We start from the raw sequence: 21,868 nt of genomic DNA on the forward strand, positions 1-21,868 counted from the left end.
AGATCTTCTGAAATGGGCCGAGATTTTCCTTGCCTGCCGCAAGATGTCCTGGACCCCAGGGTATTTGACAAGGAATCGCTGCACGACCAAGTTTAAGACGTGTGCCATGCATGGCACGTGCATGATTTTGCCCCGTTTCAATGCGCTAAGCAGATTGGCACCGTTGTCACACACCACTTTACCAACTGTCAAATTGAGCGGTGTTAGCCACTGATCTGCCTGTGAACGCAAAGCTGAAAGGAGTGCCGGGCCAGTGTGGCTCTTGGCTTCCAGGCATAACAGACGCAGCACGGCATGGCAACTTCTCACCTGGCATGTGGAATAGGTTCTGGGGAGCTTGGGCGGTGCAGCGGAAGAGACGCTAGCAGCAGAAAAGGAGGAGGCAGCTGAGGAGGAGAGGGAGGAGGATGGAGTAGGAGGAGGAGGAGAAGAAGAGTCAGGCCTGCATGCAATCCATGGCGGTAAAACCAAATCTACATGGGTGCCACGGGTTACATGCTTGACGGCCGTCAGAAGGTTCACCCAGTGGGCAGTAAAAGTGATATACCTTCCCTGCCCGTGTTTGCTAGACCACGTGTCTGTGGTCAGATGTCATGATCCCTAGGTGAGTGTTGGGCTTACCGCGACTAATGCGTTGACTGCAAAGATTGCAGATGGCAACGCTATTGTCAGCAGCGGACACGTTAAAAAAAGCCCACACTGCGGAGCCATGTGCCGTTGTCCTGGGAGCGCCAGATGTGACCGTACATGGTCGATGACTCGCTCCTGATACATTTACAGTCTGCTTTGTCCCTCCTGTGCAATGTAAGTTAGTCCTGCTTCTCCTCCCTATCTGCTGGTCCATATCTCCCGCTGAACTCCCCTCCTCTTCCTCTCTTGTGGGCACCCACGTGACATCACTAGACACGTCATCATCAACGTCACCTTCCCCACCGCTATAAGTAGAGATCTCGGAGTAGGCAGCAACACCGGGGACCAACCTCCTCCTTGGGCTGATCTGGGTACTGTCGTCAGACTGCTGAGTAGCGGTTGTTGCTACCTCCTCTTCCTGATCCAATACCAAGAGTGGCTGCGCATCAGAAATGTCCTCTTGATATGGATCGGAAAATAATTCCTGTGACTCAAGCGGAAGGTATGTGGTGGTGGTGGTGGTGGTGTTGTTGGTGGTAGTGTCTTTGGGGGTGCACATAGCAGAGAGTGAAGAAGAGGGTGCAGATCGAGAGGATGAGGAGGGTGCAGAAGAGTAAGGCTGAGTGAGCCACTCAACCAAGTCTGGTGCGTCCTATAAAGTAAATGAACGCACCTACTGCAACTTCCCACTTTGGCTCAAGGCTGGTGCTCCTGCCCTACCCCTACCACCCCTGCGGAAGGGCCTGCCTCTTCCTCTGCCTGTCATTTTTTAAATCACCCTGTGACAAAACTCTTAGTCCCTATACCGATGAAGGACTGCTGCAGTATAGGGCAGCGGTCAGCAGTGGTGCACCTCAACCCTATCTATTGTGGACCGATAGTGGTCCTTACAGAACAGCAGACTGTACCTCACTCAACCCTATGTACTGTAGCACCCTTCACCAAGTTACCAGTCCTTATAAGGACCTTTGTGGACCAAGTAGGTTGTGTGTGACTGATTAGCAGACTGTACATCAGTCCCTATACTGCTGAAGGACTGCTGCAGTATAGGGCAGCGATCAGCAGTGGTGCACCTCAACCCTATCTATTGTGGACCGATAGCGGTCCTTACAGAACAGCAGACTGTACCTCACTCAACCCTATGTACTGTAGCACCCTTCACAAAGTTACCAGTCCTTATAAGGACCTTTGTGGACCAAGTAGGTTGTGTGTGACTGATTAGCAGACTGTACGTCAGTCCCTATACCGTTGAAGGACTGCTGCAGTATAGGGCAGCGGTCAGCAGTGGTGCATCTCAACCCTATCTATTGTGGACCGATAGCGGTCCTTACAGAACAGCAGACTGTACCGCACTCAACCCTATGTACTGTAGCACCCTTCACCAAGTTACCAGTCCTTATAAGGACCTTTGTGGACCAAGTAGGTTGTGTGTGACTGATTAGCAGACTGTACGTCAGTCCCTATACTGCTGAAGGACTGCTGCAGTATAGGGCAGCGGTCAGCAGTGGTGCACCTCAACCCTATCTATTGTGGACCGATAGCGGTCCTTACAGAACAGCAGACTGTACCGCACTCAACCCTATGTACTGTAGCACCCTACACAGACCAAGTTACCTGTCCTGATAAAGAGCTTTGTGGAACAAGTGAGTTGTGAATGATTAGCAGACTGCAGCAGATGGGCAGCAGTCAAGTATAATATTCTTTCTATATTTGGAAGAAAGAATATTATACGTGTACAAGCCTATTAACGTACACTGATACCAGTCCTGAAAAGAACCTTTGTGGAACTAATAGTAACAGCAACTGTTTAAACTGACCCTCACTGCCTAACACACTGCTTCCTTCCTTTCCCTATACAAACTGGCAAAACAGAGGCTACTGGAACAATAACCGGTTACTGGAATAGCACTTTTGTGGACCTGATAGTAACAGCTAATGATGATGATGATGATGATGACTAATCTGGCTGTCCCTAAAATAGCAGCACACAGCGCCCTGTCCCTTTCTCTAAACTGACAAAAGACACTCAGGCTGCTGCAACAATCAGTAGCACAGCAAACCTATATACACCTAAAACCTATACCAGTTCTGAAAAGAACTTTTGTGTACCAAATAGCTAGTGGTTTATCTGTCCCTTCTCCAAACAGCAACCTTTCCCTATAGTGACAGAAGAAAGAATGTAAAATGGCCTCCGGATCGGGTGTATTTATAAGTTAGGGGGAATGTCCAAGTGTCCATGTGCTGTCATGTCTCAATTGGCTGTCCTGTACCCCATGATGGATGTGTCAGCATAGGTCAAAGTTCTTTTACACATTAAACATGTAAGTCCGCCGGGGCGAACAACGCCAATAGTCCGCGAAACGAGCGGACCGCGAACGACCGAAATTCGCCGCGAAACGACCGCCGGGCGAACCGTTCGGCCATCACTACTGTCCACTTGCTACATCACCTGCCACAAGTTGTGTATTGTCCACTTGCCATGACACCTGCCACGAGTGCCACGTGACCTGCCACATGACCAAGTTGTGGATTGTCCACTTGCCACGTCACCTGCCACAAGTTGTGGGGTTCCTAGCACCAAGTGACCCCGAGATATGGACAATATGTCAAGTACTTTTCTGCAGAAGAGAATGAGCTTTTGCGACCCGACTTTGGGGCCACGTATCTTGGGGCCACTTGTAGCTAGGAACCCCAAATTTGGTATGCAAACACAGTAGAACTATCACTACAAAATCACTAATTGAGGTTATTTCAACCAAATTCGAAAATATTTCTACCGGATTCGAAATGATTTCAGCGTGATTCGAAATTATTTCAACTGCATTTGAAACTATTGCAACCGCATTCGAAAATATTTAGCAACCCGAATTTAGGGCCATGTATCTCGGGGTCACTTGGTGCTAGAAACCCCAAATTTAGGGATGTTGTAGTGCTAGTTCTATTGTGTTTGCGTACCAAATTCTAGGTTTCTAGCTATAAGTGACCCCGAGATACCTGGCCCCAAATCGGATCGCAAAATGTAATTATCTGCTGCAGAAAAGTGCTTGACATTTTGTGACCCGAATTTGGGGCCCCATAACTCGGGGTCACTTAGAGATAGAAACCCCAAATTTGGAGATGTTGTAGTGCTAGGTCTACTGTGTTTGTATACCCAATTTGGGGTTCCTAGCTACAAGTGGCCCTGAGATATGTTATGTCAACCAATTTGGAAAAATATTTCTACCGGATTCGAAATGATTTCAACATGATTCGAAATTATTTCAACTGCATTTGAAACTATTTCAACCGGATTCGAAAATATTTTGCGACCTGACTTTAGGGCCATGTATCTCGGGGTCACTTGGTGCTAGAAACACCAAATTTGGAGATTTTGTAGTTCTATTGTGTTTGTATACCAAATTTGGTGTTTCTAACTATAAGTGGCCCCGAGATACGTGGCTCCAAAGTCAGGTCGCAAAATGTCATTCTCTGCTGTAGAAAAGTACTTGGCATATTGCCCATATCTGGGGTCACTTGGTGGCAGGTGACGTGGAAAGTGGACAATCCACAACTTGGCCATGTGGCACTCATGGCCGGTCACATGGAACTTGTGTCAGGTCACATGGCACTCGTGGCCGGCCACGTGGCACTCGTGACAGGCCACGTGGCACTCATGGCAGGTCACGTGGCACACGTGGCAGGTCATGTGGCACTCGTGACCGGCCACGTGGCAATCTTGGCAGGTCATGTGGCACTCGTGGCAGGTCACGTGACAATCGTGGCAGGTGTCATGGACAATACACAACTTGTGGCAGGTGACGTGGAAAGTGGACAATACACAACTTGTGGCAGGTGACGTGGCAAGTGGACAAATACAATACACAACTTGTGGCAAGTGGACAATGACAAGTATGAAAAGTTTATGTGACAGATATATATCACCAATTGAGGTTATTTCAACCAAATTCGAAAATATTTCTACCGGATTCGAAATGATTTCAACATGATTCGAAATTATTTCAACTGCATTTGAAACTATTGCAACCGCATTCAAAAATATTTAGCAATCCGATTTTAGGGCCATGTATCTCGGGGTCACTTGGTGCTAGAAACCCCAAATTTGGGGATGTTGTAGTGCTAGTTTTATTGTGTTTGCGTACCAAATTCTGGGTTTCTAGCTATAAGTGACCCCGAGATATGTGGCCCCAAATCGGGTCGCAAAATGTCATTCTCTGCTGCAGAAAAGTGCTTGACATTTTGCGACCCGAATTTGGGGCCCCGTAACTCGGGGTCACTTAGCGATAGAAACCCCAAATTTGGAGATGTTGTAGTGCTAGGTCTACTGTGTTTGCATACCCAATTTGGGGTTCCTAGCTACAAGTGGCCCCGAGATATGTTATGTAAACCAAATTCGAAAAATATTTCTACCGGATTTGAAATGATTTCAACATGATTCGAAATTATTTCAACTGCATTTGAAACTATTTCAACCGGATTCGAAAATATTTTGCGACCCGACTTTAGGGCCATGTATCTCGGGGTCACTTGGTGCTAGAAACACTAAATTTGGAGATTTTATAGTTCTAGTTCTATTGTGTTTGTATACCAAATTTGGTGTTTCTAACTATAAGTGGCCCCGAGATACGTGGCCCCAAAATCAGGTCGCAAAATGTCATTCTCTGCTGTAGAAAAGTACTTGGCATATTGCCCATATCTGGGGTCACTTGGTGGCAGGTGACGTGGCAAGTGGACAATCCACAACTTGGCCATGTGGCACTCATGGCCGGTCACATGGAACTTGTGTCAGGTCACATGGCACTCGTGGCAGGTCATGTGGCACTCGTGGCAGGTCACGTGGCATTTGTGGCAGGTGTCATGGCAAGTGGACAATACACAACTTGTGGCAAGTGGACAATGACAAGTATGAAAAGTTTATGTGACAGATATATATCACCAATTGAGGTTATTTCAACCAAATTCGAAAAATATTTCTACCGGATTCGAAATGATTTCAACATGATTCGAAATTATTTCAACTTCATTTGAAACTATTGCAACCGCATTCGAAAATATTTAGCAACCCGAATTTAGGGCCATGTATCTCGGGGTCACTTGGTGCTAGAAACCCCAAATTTGGGGATGTTGTAGTGCTAGTTCTATTGTGTTTGCGTACCAAATTCTGGGTTTCTAGCTATAAGTGACCCCGAGATACCTGGCCCCAAATCGGATCGCAAAATGTCATTCTCTGCTGCAGAAAAGTGCTTGACATTTTGCGCCCCGAATTTGGGGCCCCGTAACTCGGGGTCACTTGGAGATAGAAACTCCAAATTTGGAGAGGTTGTAGTGCTAGTTCTACTGTGCTTGCATACCAAATTCTGGGCTTCTAGCTACAAGTGGCCCCAACATACGTGGCCCCAAATTCGGGTCACAAAATTTCATTTTTCAAATTTGATTCGAATTTCGTTTGAATTCGTTAGCATTGTAATTCGGTAATTCGAATGCATCTGAATGTCCGAATAATGAAAATTTGTCCGAATTTCGATTCGGAACTAAACGATATGCACATGTCTAATTGAGACATGTCTCCCAAGGCAGTACGCAGACCCTCATAACCATTGTATGCCCAATGACTTGCATATAAGCCTTCAAAATTGGTACGTTTGATTTTTACATTTTGGATCCCATAGACTTCTATGGGGTTCGTTTTTTGGTTTGGAACTTTTGCAATGTTCTAAAGCTCTGGTGCGAACTGAACAGGGGCTCGTTTGGCCTATTCCTACTCCCCTCCTTCCAGGATGTCCCCTGGATGTCTTAGGACCAGGTTTATGAGAAAACCACCGTTAAAGGCATGAATGCTCAGGTTCCCAACAATTTTCGTCTGGCCCATATATTTCCCTTTGAACCAGATATTATAATTTGTTCCTAAAGATCCTGGAATCAAGATGAAGAATTTTTGTGATCACACATTCTTCTATACCTTGCACCCCAACATGTGGAGGGGCAGGAGAATTCATCAGTGGAAGGGTTGAAACATGATGTGAATCTTGGTAATTAGCTGAGCTGAGTTGAAATCTGGAATGGACCATCCCACAAACTTTTGACCCAGTTTTGCAGATCAAACATCTACATTCAAATTTTTGTAGATAAGCAAACTTTATAAACCATATGAAAGGTATGAAGTGATCTGTGAGGTCTGTCAGCAGCCTCTGTAACATTTCCGAGGCTCCCTCAAAGCTTTGATCAGTGTCTCCTGAATCTCCTACAATGTACTTAATCTTTTGATAACCACAGGAATTGGAGTTGAGAAAAGGAGATCAGGAATAAAAACTGGATGATGTGGAGTTATGTTTGGAATTGTTTAAAGTCAATTCTGCCACTGGAAGATAGTCAGCCCAGTCATCCTGAAGATAACTAACATTGAAGGTACTGTACCGCAGTTTGATTTTTAGATGTTACAGAGGGCTGTAACACTTAAAGCTGAGCAGATGCTTTTCCAGAATTTTGAAGTAAACTGTACTCCTCTGTCAGACACCACAGCTTCAGGAATTCCATGAAGTTTAAAGACTTCCCGAACTATCAGTTTTGCACTTTGTTTGGAATAGCGTACCCCCCTTAAGTGGTACAAAATGAGCCATCTTAGTAAGAGAGTCAACGACCACTAGGATTGTCGTAATTTCTTTAGAGGGAGGTGGTTCGACCACAAAGTCCATAGAAATGGACCCCCGTGGTCTTGATGCAACAGGGAGTGGCTGGAGCAACCCCATAGGTGAAGGTCTTATTATGTGCACAGGTCAGGCACAAGGCCACATAGCTTTTCACATCTTTCTTGTAAACAGGCCACCAAAAGGAATGTGATAAGAAAACCCAAAAATGCCCAGTAAGTATAGGGTCAAAGACCAAACTAAAGGCTTCTACCTGAACCAATTCAGGTACATAGAGATAATGTGCTTTTGCCCAAAAGTCATTCCTATAATCCAGGTTAATGTTTGGTTAATGTGTCTGCCTGTATAATCAATTGTTTTCTCTGGCTGTGCTTATTTCCTCATGATGGTTAAACCAGCCTGATGCCAATTGTTACAATGTCTTGTTATTTTTCTGTGTCGTCAGGTTAACATGTGTGCTGGAAATAACCAGGCTGTAAGGGTAATGTTTTTCTCACCATTTCTAGATGGGTTAATGCCCCCTACAGGTCAACCGACATAAAAGGGACAGTTTGCAAGCCCCTGTGAGTGGGGACTCCTGTACGGCTGGCAAAATGTAGTCTGTTACTCTGTTGGAGTGAGCCTAATTGGTGTTCCTGGAGAGGGTCTCAAGCCTGGGGATGTTTTGGATTTGTAGATTTTTATCATGGATTTATTACCTTTATGGATTACTGCCAATCATAGACTCTAAAGGGCTTGTACTGCCTCCTATGGATTATTATCTTAATGGACTCTTGCCTTAAAAGGGATTGCTTTATGGACTTGCATTCTGCATAAGGTAGGCACACTCAATGAATTATTTGAAAGGCTTCGTACAGGAATTGTGCTGAAATTGCTTTTTGAGAACTGTACTGTTATCAGCAACTACCTCCGTAAAGAATTTTGTTTGTTTACTTGCCTTACCAGGTCTGAAGTCTCTTAAAGGGGTGCATGCACAGCATATCAAAAGAACAAGCCTTGCAACACAACAAGGGGACTGAGCTGGAGGAAAATTCAATACATGGGTCTAATACAAAGATTACTGTCCAGTGGTAGTTAATGTGTTGTTGCTAAGGACTTCAGTGTTACATGCAAAGCAGCCAATCAGCCAGGAGATGGGTGACTAGCAAAGGTGATGGTTACTATGGTAGTGAAGGGGGTTAAGTGTAACCTTTACTTGCGGCTGGTTCCCCACTCTTTGGAACTGGACCTGCAGCACAAAGTGCATAGGGACCCTGCAGGAAGGAGAGAGAATAAGAGCAAGTACTTTGTTTGGAAAAGGAGAGGGAGAATTTCCTGTATTCCAGGGCAACCATGGGGTGGGTCACTGGGAAAGAGGTGACATGAATTGCTGGATTGGTGGGGACTGGTACAGGCTTAGTGGTACCTGCCTCAAAATGCTGCACACCTGAGAAGTGGTGTCCTCTACATATAAGGGTGTCTGAAGTGTACAAGTGTCATTAGTGTAATGGAGTTATCACGGAGAGCAAGGAGCTAATGGTGTGATTGCAGCTTGTTTCTAAGTCCGGGAGACCTGCCTTAATGTGGATTGTCCCATGACCACAGCTCTCAGCCTGAAGTTCAAGCATTAATGAGTGAAGTTCCACTTGTCCCCACAAGAGTGCCTAAGCCCCACTCACATCCTTAGAAAGATGGTTGAGAAGTGGGTCAGTCTCATACCCCTTTTTGATATTCAATAAAGACTTAGAACTTGTGGTACCTAGGAAATTCTTTTGAAACTGGATGATACATTCAAAGCTGCTTTCCTGGAGAAGTCCAGACAACATCCACAATAAGTCATCAACCTTATCATTCTATTACCAAGGTCAGCAAGAGATGATAAAAATGTAACCTGGCAAAGAATAGTGACTGACGTGCTTGTCTAGTAGACAATCTCTTGGCAAAACTAATTGTAAAATTGTGTATCTTTATAGCTGTGAAAGGCTCTTCTGCCTTTTCCAGATGATCGCGAGACAAATTTCTAAATTGTATGACTGAGTCAGCTTGAATCAAACCCTGTGATTTATTTCCATACAAAAGTAAAAAAAAAATACTTACAAAAGGTGTACATTCAAATACAAAAAATAAAAGTTGCTTCAAATAAGATCAAATATGAGATAAAGTTGTTTGTTTCAAAATATAAGTTCAAGATGTGTGATTAAGATGGCTGCTGTTCTGAGAGCAGTTGTCTGTATGCAGATTTCTTTAGCTATGAAGAGAAATTGAAGAAGTGTAGCAGATGAAGAAGTGACCATCTAGCCCTATAACTTCCTTCGAAATAAACAACATTTCTTTGTTCAATTTTGCGCCGAACTAACCACTACCATATTACTCCCATTATCACCTCCCATCCATTCCCCTCTAAGGGTTGGGGCTAAGAGTAGAATTCTAATATGAACAGCATGACTTATTAACCACTTGAGATCCGCGCTATAGCCGAATGACGGCTACAGCGCGGACCTGCATTGCCGGGATGACGTCTATTGATGTCGTCCCGTGCATGAGCAGCCTGCGCGCCACCTGAAGGGCACGTGCGGTGCACTCTGTGATCAGCAAGTCTATGAGACTCGCTGGATCACAGATCGGAGTAAGGGGTTGATCCCGACACCTTACCACATGATCAGCTGTCAGCCAATGACAGCTAATCATGTGAGGTCAACACAGCCGGTGATCTGTTTTTTTTTTCCCCTCGCGCTGTTAGTACGAGGAGCAAAAATAAAGCCGATCACCGGGGGCAGTGCGAAGGACATCAGTCCCGATCACTGTGAGCTGCCACCAGCTCCTCAGTGCCCACCTGTGCCCCCTACAAGTACCACCTAGCAGTAGGCAACAGTGCCACTTACCAGTGCCCACCAGTGCCACCCATCAGTGCAGACAGTGCCACCTGTCAGTGCCTACATTTCCATCTGTCAGTGCCCACAGTGCCAACTATCAGTGCCTCAAGTACAGTGCTGCACATCAGTGCCACCTATCAGTGCCCATCAGTGTCACCCATCAGTGCCACCTATCAGTACCCATCAGTGCCATCTGTTAGTGGTACCTATCAGTGCCACCCATCATGGGCCTATCAGTGCCATCTTATCAGTGGCCATCAATACGGATTTATCTGTACCCATCAGTGTCACCTTATCTGTGCCTATCAGTGCTGCCTTAGCTGTGCCTATTAGTTCCCATCAGTGTATCCCGGGTATATGCAATTAGCGGACCTCCAGCTGTTGCAGAACTACAAGTCCCATGAGGCATAGCAAGACTCGGACAGCCGCAAGCATGACACCCAGAGGCAGAGGCATGATGGGATTTGTAGTTTTGCAACAGCTGGAGGTCCGCTAATTTCATATGCCTGGTGTAGCCTATCAGTGCCGGCCAGTGCCTCCTCATTAGCACATATCAACGAAGCAGAAAAATTACCTGTTTGCAAAGTTTTATAACAAACATGATTTTTTTTTCAAAATTTTCCATTTTTTTTTGTTTGTTTAGAAAAAAATAAAAACCCCAGCTGTGATTAAATACCACCAAAATAAAGCTCTATTTGTGGGGAAAAAATGATAAAAAAGTAATTTTGAGTAGAGTGTTGTATGACTGCGCAATTGTCATTCAAAGTGTGTAAGCACTGAAAGATGAAAATTGGTCTGGGCAGGAGGGGGTGCCCAGTAAGCAAGTGGTTAAAGACAGAGCAAAAAGTGAGTATGAAAGACAGCTTGGCTCAGAGTAATTATATAAACACCCAGTTTCTCAAACAAGAATATCCGTAACATATGAATTCCTTCATGAAAATATAAACTTAGAATATCAATCAAAAATGATTTTGACAGCTTCTTGAAATTGAGAACTCAGTTCAAATGTCAACATCTGTAAGTTATTAATTCAAAAGACCTCACATGTACACAATATTACGGGGGATCTCATAAGCTCAGTTATACTTATATGACCGAATAAATATTTAGATATAAAAAAATATATATATATATAACATTCCCCTCTGAAATATGAATAATCATATTTCTTATACTAAATTATGCATACTTCATTCATATCACAAATACTCTGTCATGGATCTAATCTTTCCAATTATTTTGTCATTTGTAACTGAGTTTGCAACTCTAGAAACCAACAAATCATCACCTCTCCTGATTTAATTTCTAATTCGATAATATAATATTTTCATTCTAAACATTAAACATAACTGAAATATAATGAATAACATAATAACAATAAAAATAATAACTATAGAATGCGATAAAATATTTCCTGCTGCTGAAGTAATTTAAGTTTTTCCCCAAATTGATATACTTTTACTGATTTTTTTCCACCAATTATTACCTGAGAACTCTGACCACTGATGAGATATTTCTTGCAAATTTCCTTGTTCATGTTTAAACAATATTTCTGAATTCTGAAGTTCCTTAGCTAAAGCTATTAATAAACCTTTATCCTTTTGAATTACATTTGCCAATTCTTCCCCAGGAAATTCATCTATCTGAGATATATTGTATTGTAAGGGAAAAGCACTTCTATTTTTCATAAGCATATTGGTTAAATTTGTTTTCAACACATTAACACTTATTGCTACAATGTCTCCTTCTATACAATACAAGCCTTGATATAGGTTTTCTGTATTTGTACAAGAGGGGAAGAAAGTTTTAACCCTTTCTGTGTCTGCCATGATTTGGAAACAAACCTTCTTTTTATCTACAAGAGTAATTAATTCAGAAGTAGTTTCAACGTTTTCTATTCTTGCTGAACATAATGTATGATTATGGTAACAAGAATGAAATATGCTTTTGTCTTGAATAGGTAAACAAATAACTTTAGACTGGAATTGTAAACATGATGACAGATCTAATTGTTCTAATTCAAAATTATCATTGTTAAATGCAAAATCTGTATACTGTAATTTATAATATAATAATTGTGTATTGCTGGCTTGTAATCCCAAGACAGTAATTGGAACCAAAAGTTATTCTTTCCCTGCTGTTGGAATTATAGAAGAACTATAACATACATCCTGATTGCATCCTATCCATTTGTTTACCCATAAATCTGTATGATTTATTGCATATACATATTCTCTGGATAAATTCTGTAAAATGCCAAGAGGAGTTATTCCACTCTGAAATGCTTGCGTACTTATTTTAAAATTAGTGGAATATTCAGTCTGGATCTCTAAGCATGCTCTGGCTATATGAGAATGTTGTTCACTTGTCATTAAATTATAAGTAATATTTTGTAGATGTAACATAGATGGACCCATTACATTAGCTGTTTTAATAACCATATCTTCTAATATCTGATTTATATTTCTTTGTACCATAATACCTTTACTTCCCACTAAGCCAGCTGTTTCAAGATCAGACTTTAAAGTGTTAATATCCATACTATTTGTTATACTTCCAATAGTACCGACTCCTCCTAAAACACCTTCAACAATACCACGCTTATTTCTGTTATGATTCCTACTATTCCAGACCATCTTTCAATAACCAATTCCATATTAACCAAATGTCTTTGACATTGCAGAAATTTCCATTCGGAAATATTAAAGTTCCACAATATAATGACAAACTTCCCTCTCTCAAGAGAGCTCTGGATTGGAAATGGTTAACCACTTCAATACCGGGGGGCACTTAATCACCTTCCTGCCCAGACCAATTTTGAGCTTTCGGCGCTGTCGCACTTTGAATGACAATTGAGCAGTCATGCTACACTGTACCCAAATGAAATTTTTAGAATTTCTTTCCCACAAATAGAGCTTTCTTTTGGTGGTATTTGATCACCTCTACGGTTTCGATTTTTTGCTAAATGAATAAAAAAAGTCCGAAAATTTTGAAAAAAAATAAGTTTTTTGTTTCAGTTTCAAAACTTTGTGAATAAGTAAGTTTTCTCCTTCACTGATGGGCACTGATGGGGCTGCACTGATGGGCACTGATAAGGTGGCACAGATGAAGTGGCACTGATGAGGTGGCATTGATGGGCACTGATATGTGGCACTGATAGGCAGCACTGATGGGCGACATGGGTGGACACTGATAGGTGGCACAAATTGGCACTGATAGCTGGCACAGATTGGCATGGATGGGTGGCATGAATGGGCATGGATAGGCAGCACTGGTAGGTGGCACGGATGGGCACTGATAGGTGGCACGGATGGGCACTGATAGGTGGCACAGATGGGCACTGATAAGCGACATTGTATTGCATTGTTTTGTACTGATGGATGCCAATCAGTGCCAAACAATAATGCATGCCAATCAGTGATGCCCATTGTGGGCACTGATTGGCATCCATTGTGGACACTGACTGGCATCACTGGTGGTCTAGGGTGGCATACCTGATGCTGGGTATCCCTGGTGGTCTGGTGGCATCACTGGTGGTCCAGTGTGGGCCTCCTCTGGGTGGCTGTGCTAATAATTGATCAGCACAGACCCCTCTGTCAGAGGAGCAGCCGATCGACTCTCCTCTACTCGCGTCTGACAGACGCAAGTGAGGAAAAGCCGATCACCGGCTCTTCCTATTTACACTGTGGTCAGCCGTGATTGGACATGGCTGATCACGTGGTAAAGAGTCTCCGTCGGAGACTCTTTACCGAGATCATAGTTGCGGGATGTCAGACTGACACCACGCAACAACCTTTTCCACGATGTGCGCCTCCGGGGGCATGCAGTGGCTCAAAATTCTGAGGAAGTCCTATGACGTCCGGTCAGAATTTTGAAACCACTTTGCAGCCGTCATTTGCCTATTGCCAGGCGGCAAGTGGTTAATCTGGAAATAATTAGCAGGAACACTTTTCTTATCAACACATGGCCTTTTCCTTGGAGACATTACAACAACACTTTCATTAGCACATTTCAACGGATAATTTTCTATTGATATGAAACACTCATATATACCAGTATCGTTTAAAGATACACCTATTTGGGCGGAGCGAGATGGCCGCCTGAGATCTGAGCTCCGCTCCACGGCAGGCCTACGAAGCGACATACCAGCAACGGACCTTCTCTCTCTCGCTCGCCAGAGAGGGGGGGTTGAGGGACACACAGCGGCATGCCCGGACGCCGCCATCCACCTCCGCAACCGCGCCGGGTGACCGAGTTCTTCGGCCGCATGGATCATCAATCCAGCCAAGATGGCGCCGATCGGGCTGGCAGTGACACAGGCCCTGCGCCTCACAGATCCGCACAAGCCTCCCCGCAGCCTGCGCCTCCTGCACACTCATCGCTAGCCCGCAGCAACAGAGAGGACACAGAGGAGATGGATAGCCTCCCTCCATCAAGTCACACAGGGGATGTGTCGCAGGAGAGAGGTAAGAGACTGGCCTCCTCCCCATGCAACTCTCCCCACAAAGCTCACATGGCTAAAAAACATCATGGCACTGACCCTGGCTCTGCTCTCGCTGCAACAGCCCCATTGTCTACCCTGGCCACCATACCTGTGACTGATAATCCTGTGTCTGAGTGCATGCTCAAATCCATGTTACTCACCCTGCAGAAAGACCTCCACAGGGAACTACAGCTCTCCCTATCCCAAGTGCATGACCGACTGGAATGTCTGGAGGACAGAGCAGACATAACGGATGAGCACGTTTCTGATATGAGTAAAGCTCACAATGAACTTCTTGATGCTCACGAACACCACACGGAAGAAATTCAGAAAATTAAATTAAAGCTCGCAGACCTCGAAGACAGGTCCAGACGTAACAACATAAAATTTAGGGGGATCCCTGAAGCCGTACTACCCACTGACTTGCCAAACTACCTCCAACAACTCTTCCTCACCCTGCTCCCTAATCTCACACCCCATGATCTGATTATTGACCGAGCACATAGAATTGCTAAACCTGACCATCTTCCAGCTGACACACCCCGTGACGTCCTGGCCAGGAGTCACTTTTACCAGATTAAAGAACAGCTACTTCGCACAGCCAGGAATCTGCGACCTCTACCAGCTCCCTACAGCAAACTGGCCCTTTTTGCGGATCTGTCTCCCGCCACCATGGAGCTCCGCAGATCATTCTCACCGGTCACATCCCTACTCCAGGAACACAATATTGCATACAAATGGGGCTACCCGACCAAATTATTAGTCACCTACCAACAAAAATTGGTACCGATTCTGTCTCCCAAAGATGGCTATAAAAAGCTAACTAATTTGGGCCTACTCCCCATTCGCACGAAACCACAAGTGCAGGAGAAGCACTCTGCCGGATTGGCATATCCACCCCGACGCCCTTCAAACGGACGGGATAAAGTCTGATGTCTCTTACGGTTCAACAGCGCCCTTTGCACGCGCAGGCCTGCCAGGGCGACAGTTAAGTTTCACACCCCCGACGATAGAAAGTGTGCTACGCACACTGCTGTATACTTCCTCCTTTTTTGTTCATAATAGTGCGCAAGTTCAGATATTTTAGTTACAGCACTTCTGTTCTTATTTGTTCTTATTTTTTATTTATTTTTTCTGTTATTGTTAATTTGTTCGCAACTGCTTTATTATTGACCCACTGGTATCTGTCTCTTTGTGACACATCACCTGGTCCCTGAGACTCGTTTCCTTATTGCATAACTCCAGCAGTAGACTATGCTGTGACCCTCGTCCTGTTCTGGTTTGCAGGCCGAGGTTCACAGTTGGTGAAGTATATATGCTAAACTGAACAGTTGTCATAACTACACAGTATATTATTTTGTTCTCTATCTCTTGTGGCCGCGCTCGACGTCTGTGCACAGCTCGAACTACTTTACCATCATACCACTCAAGATAGTATCCCTCAATGTCAAAGGACTCAATTCCCCTTTTAAAAGAAACCTCCTTTGGAAAGAAGCTTGCAAACAACAAGCTGATATACTTTGTGTACAAGAAACACACTTTCTAAAATCTAACCCTCCCAAATGTTCACACAATAATTATTCCCACTACTTCTTCTCTAATCATAGCCAGAAAAAAAGATGCGGAGTGATGATAGCAATCAAATCCACTTTGACCTTTGTCCAGCATCACATTGAATCAGACGAGGATGGTAGATATATAATAATGACGGCTACAATAGACAGTCACCAAGTAACACTGGTGAATGTCTATGCACCCAATACCTCCCAGAAAAAATTCTATAAACAACTAAAGGCCAAATTACACCTGCTCAACCCTGACTCCCTTGTTATTTGTGGAGACTTCAATGCCATTCCAGACCCATTACTAGACTCCACCAACCCCGGAAGGAAAGAAACCTCTGCTCTTTCCGCGTTTATGGACTCTGAGAACCTATATGACCCATGGAGATGTGCACACGATATTGAGCGCGACTACACCTTCTATTCCCACCCTGGTAATTCTTACTCTCGGATTGATCTCTTTCTAACGAACAAAAAAGCACTATTGGCTTCCGCAGACTCCCAGATTGGCACGATCACATGGTCAGACCATGCACCAATCTCATTGATCCTGTTTCCTCAGGCCTGCCCCACTAATCACTCTATTTGGCGGATGAACTCATCTCTGCTCACTAACAAATCATATGAACATGTCATAAAATCCGAGATTGAGAGTTACTTTGAACACAATTGTGCATCAGTAGCCAATCAGGCTATAGTTTGGTTGGCTCACAAAGCTTCTCTACGGTGGCTCTTTATAAAATTGGGAGCCCAAGAACGCAAGAAACGTTCTGCAGCAGTGGATAAAATCCTACAGCAGATCAAATCATTAGAAAGGACCCATAAAGCCAGTCCCACTAAAATAGTGTTAGACTCCCTATGTGAACGAAGAAGGGAACTTACTGAACTACTCAACCACAAATTTGACTATTATATCAAAAGACTAAAACTGAAAACTTATGCCTACAGTAATAAATCAGGAGCCTTCCTAGCTAAACAGGTCAAACAACAACAGCGTAAATCGAAAATCCCATACCTTCTAAATCCCAAGGGGGTACGCATTACTAGCCCCTTGGACATAGCCAATACATTTGCATCCTTTTACTCCGATCTCTACAATCTTCAAAAGACGATGCCAAACCCTCCAATTGACCCTATCGCTATAGACTCCTTCTTGTCCTCAATACACCTGCCTTCCTTGACCCCGACTCAACTACTAGACCTGTCTGCCCCTTTCTCGATTCATGAGATCCAGACCGCTATCAAATCCCTCCCCTTGCACAAAGCGCCAGGCCCCGACGGATTCGTCAATGAATACTATAAGCACTTTTCTGACATCCTTGCCCCCCACCTATGCGATACATTCAATCAGTACGCTTCCTCGGGAACAATGCCGAAGGAATGTCTAGAAGCCCTCATTGTAACCTTACCCAAACCAGGTAAACCCGCAGACTCGCCAGGGAATTTCAGACCCATATCGCTCCTGAACACGGACACTAAGATCTATGCTAAACTAATAGCTCTCCGTATATCTACGATGATGACCCAACTGATCCACATTGATCAGGTGGGCTTCATCCCTGGCAGGCAGACCTCAGATGGCACTCGCCGCTTTATAGATATTATCCAGTGGGCAGAACACTCCAAAACGCCTTCTCTGCTTCTTTCTCGAGAAGGCGTTTGATAGGGTGCATTGGAAATATTTAGAAGCCGTCCTACAAAAATTTGGTATCTCTGGCACGCTTCTGAATGCCATTTTATGTCTCTACACAAACCCTAGCGCAAGAGTATGGACATCGGGAGTCCTATCGGACCCCTTTTACATTACTAACGGAACGCGACAGGGGTGTCCTCTCTCACCCCTGATTTTCGCCATGGTTATGGAACCGTTAGCCCAACACATCCGTTCTGACCCCGAAATCTCAGGCATCACTATAGGATCAACAGAACATAAAATAGGCTTATATGCAGACGACGTGATCATATCGCTCTCCGACCCACATCGCTCACTGTCTGCTGTGACCCAAACTCTAGATCGGTTCAGTGCAATATCTTTATACAAAGTGAACCACAGCAAATCCTTAATGTTAGCATTAGGCATAGACAAACCGACTATCCAACGAATATCTGCCTCTTCTTCCTTTTCATGGTCCAAAAACAACACTTTGACCTACTTAGGAATCCATCTGACAGCCTCTAGCAAACTTCTTCTGCAAACTAATTTTTCGGCCCTCGTAGAGAAGCTTCATAAACTATCACAAGAACTGAACCACCCATTTGTTTCATGGGCTGGTAGAATTGCTCTGGTCAAAATGTTTTTGCTACCACATGTTTTATATATCTTTCGTACTTTACCGGTGCCATTCCTTCCAACACATCTGAAGTCTCTTCAATCCCTTTTCCATGCTTTTATCTGGCAACACAAAAAGCCTAGGATCAAGAAACAACACCTGATGACCTCAACAAGTTTGGGAGGTCTAGGTACCCCAAACGTTGTCCTTTATTATAAAGCAGTCCTTTTAGACCAACTTAAACTTTGGTGGGACAGGTCTACCCCCTCTAACTGGGCACAGATAGAAGCAACAATGCTTCCTGCCGAACCTAAATTAATTCTAGCTGCCTCACTTCTGACACCCGGAATACAGCATTACCCTCTAAGCACTATTTCTGCCTCCCTGAGAGTCTGGACCTCTCTGCCTCAACTGTCAGGTGGCATACCCCACTCTATGCTGCCGTTTATACCTACCCAATCGCTCAAGTTAGTCCTCCCTGATCTTCCACTTCAACCGTGGATTGAGGCTGGTATCTCGGACCTCGTAAAATTTTTCTCGGGTTCACAACTGAAATCTTTCGCTACATTACAAATCTCCTACAACATCTCTCCCAAATCTTTTTACATGTACCTGAGGATCAGATCTCTATTCAACAAAATTGATTGGTCGGACCAATCTGGAACTTTGCGCAATACGCTCGCATATTTCAATCTGAAGAACCATATCTGCAAGGGCATCTCGTATTTCTACAAAGAACTATCTCGATCCTCAAAAAATGCAATCCAACCGCTAATCCTCCGATGGGCTGCGCACGCTCCGTCAAACTCATCTCCAGAAGCATGGCATCACGCTCTACTGTTACCTGCTAAACTATCAAAGAGTGCAACTCACTGGGAGTCGCTACAAAAACTCTTCCATCATTGGTACTATACGCCCGACAGGTTGGCCAAGATGTTCCCGAATACATCACCTCTCTGTTGGAGGGGATGTGGATCCATAGGGTCCTGTTATCATATATGGTGGGAATGTCCATCTCTCAGAGTTTTTTGGTCCCAAATCCAAGCTGTTCTTCAATCACTTGTCTGTAACACTTTGCCTATCTCTCCTTTGGATCTCCTTTTTGGACTATCAATTCCATCTTGGCCCAAGAAATTCCACACAGTGTCCACCCACGTTCTAATTGCTGCGAGACTGGCGATTGCTCGCAAATGGAAAAGCCCTGACCCACCGGTCCTCCAAGATGTACTGTCAATCTTGAACACCAACTTTATTATGGAACACGACTTCTCTAAAGCTCACCTTACCACGACTAGGTTTCTCAGGGACTGGGAACCGTGGATTAAAGATCCGCGGAGTAAGCAACTCATATGACCAGGACCTCAACACAACCCAGTGGTCGGTTCTGTTCTGTTTTCTGGTTTATATTGTACTTTTATTGTTTTACACCATAAGTTTAATTGACGAATACAGACATTTCTTAATGTTGTATGTTTGACAAACACAACGCATTGTAAAATTCGCTATGATAGCTACCTATTCCTTCCATCGAATCTTCCGTTGTTGCTATTCTAGCATGGACTTCCTTGTTAAGTAGCACGTTACCAGTAGTAGCGCAACATGATATTGCTATTTATATATTCTTTATCGACCTACGTGTTTATCACTGTAATGGCGTGTAATTACTCTTTTTTTTTTGTTTCTGTACTGACATATCCTGTACACATTGTATCTTAAGAAAGAAAACTTCAATAAAACTTTAAGTTGAAAAAAAAAAAAAAAAAAAAAGATACACCTATTTGATGATAAATACATTTATCATTAATCCAATTCACACTACCAAAAATTCCTTTATCAATTATATTAGTAGTACTGTGAAAAAAACTACCCAAAAATTCACCATTCCTTTTCCAAGTTAACATGAACTTTGAGGTAAATATATTTGTGTAACGCATACCAAATGCAAACTATCTTTGTCTTCAATGATTTTTAAAGACTGTGGAGTGTGGAGACACTTTAATTTCTGGAACAATTATATCTACCACAGTAATACTAAAGGCCTGTACACACCATCTGACTTTTTGACAACAAACATGCAAATTAGCTGTTTTGGAGCAACATCCGACCGTGTGTACGCTCCATCGGACAAACCTTTTCTGTTTTCATCTGACTTTTGTTGGCTGTGCGAACGGACAAACTTTCTGGCAACAAAAGTCCGATGGAGCAAAGTCCGATTGTGTGTACGCAAAACCATCGGACTTTTGTACAAGGTACAAACACAAATGCTCAGAACCAATGCAAAAGATCAGACTACAATACAGAAGTTGACCAAAGGTGGCGCTGGAGTAATTGAACGTCCTCTTTTGAAGTGTCATCAGTACGTTGTGACGTCACTACGTTCGTGTTTGTTGTCAAAAAGTCTGATCGTGTGTATGCAGTACAAACTTGTGGACTACGCCCTTTGTACAAAAGTCCACGGGAAAGTTTGTACAAAGTCCGATCATGTGTATGAGGCTTAATTGTAACCCTTATTTGAACAAATTTTTACCTTAAAATCCTATATTCTTACAATGTCCCTTTTTTTAATCTCCTATTATATTAAATGTTCTGAATCTAATTGTCAGGGACATGGCGGTCACGGTACTGGCAATAGTCTGACTTGCATCAGCACACATCGCTGCACATGGGCACACATTGGCACATACTGTGCTCAACGGTGCATACTGGTGCACATCGGCGCACACTGGTGAGCATCAGCACACACATATGCGCAATATTGCGTGTGAGCGATGGTGCACAACTGGCGTGACTAACGTTGGCGCCAGTGGTCCTATTTAAGCCAGCCTGCAACTACAGGACCTTGCTGGATTATCAGATTATTATCAGCTGCCTTGTGTACCTTGACCTTGCTTCCTGATCTGAGGCACTCATTGTGACCTGGCTTGCCTTTGACCTTGCTTCCTGATCTCCTAGTCTGACCCTTGGCCCGTTCCTGGTCTCTGCTTCTGCTTCTTGATCTCCCGGCTTGACCTTTGGCTTGCATCTGGACCCTGCCTGTGTTTGACCTTGGCTCGCCCCTGACTATTCTTTGGACTGATCTATCTGTGCATGACTTCTGGCCTGGCTCCTGGTTTCCCCGTTCATCTGAACACAGCAAGTTCAGCTCTGCCTGCTCCATCCACCCCGCAGCAGCCGAGCTCATCTAACTACAAGCAAGCACCCAGCCACCCGTGCTTCTTCGGGCACCGCGCTTCCTGTTCCCAACTTCATAAACGGGCTGCACCTAGCCGCAAGGGGAGCCCTCATAGCATCTTGATCTCCATACACGCTCCTGACACTAATATTTTTACAAAACTTTGTAATAGGTAATAAAATTGCTCTACTGGATAAAGTAATTTCCCCAAACCTTATAATATTATTAGTAACATCTCCAGACCAAATTGTTGAATCA

This window comes from Lithobates pipiens, unplaced genomic scaffold (genome assembly GCF_037356315.1).
Source record: "Lithobates pipiens isolate NorthernLeopardFrog02 unplaced genomic scaffold, aLitPip1_a1.2 Scaffold_23, whole genome shotgun sequence".
Lineage (NCBI taxonomy): Eukaryota > Metazoa > Chordata > Amphibia > Anura > Ranidae > Lithobates > Lithobates pipiens.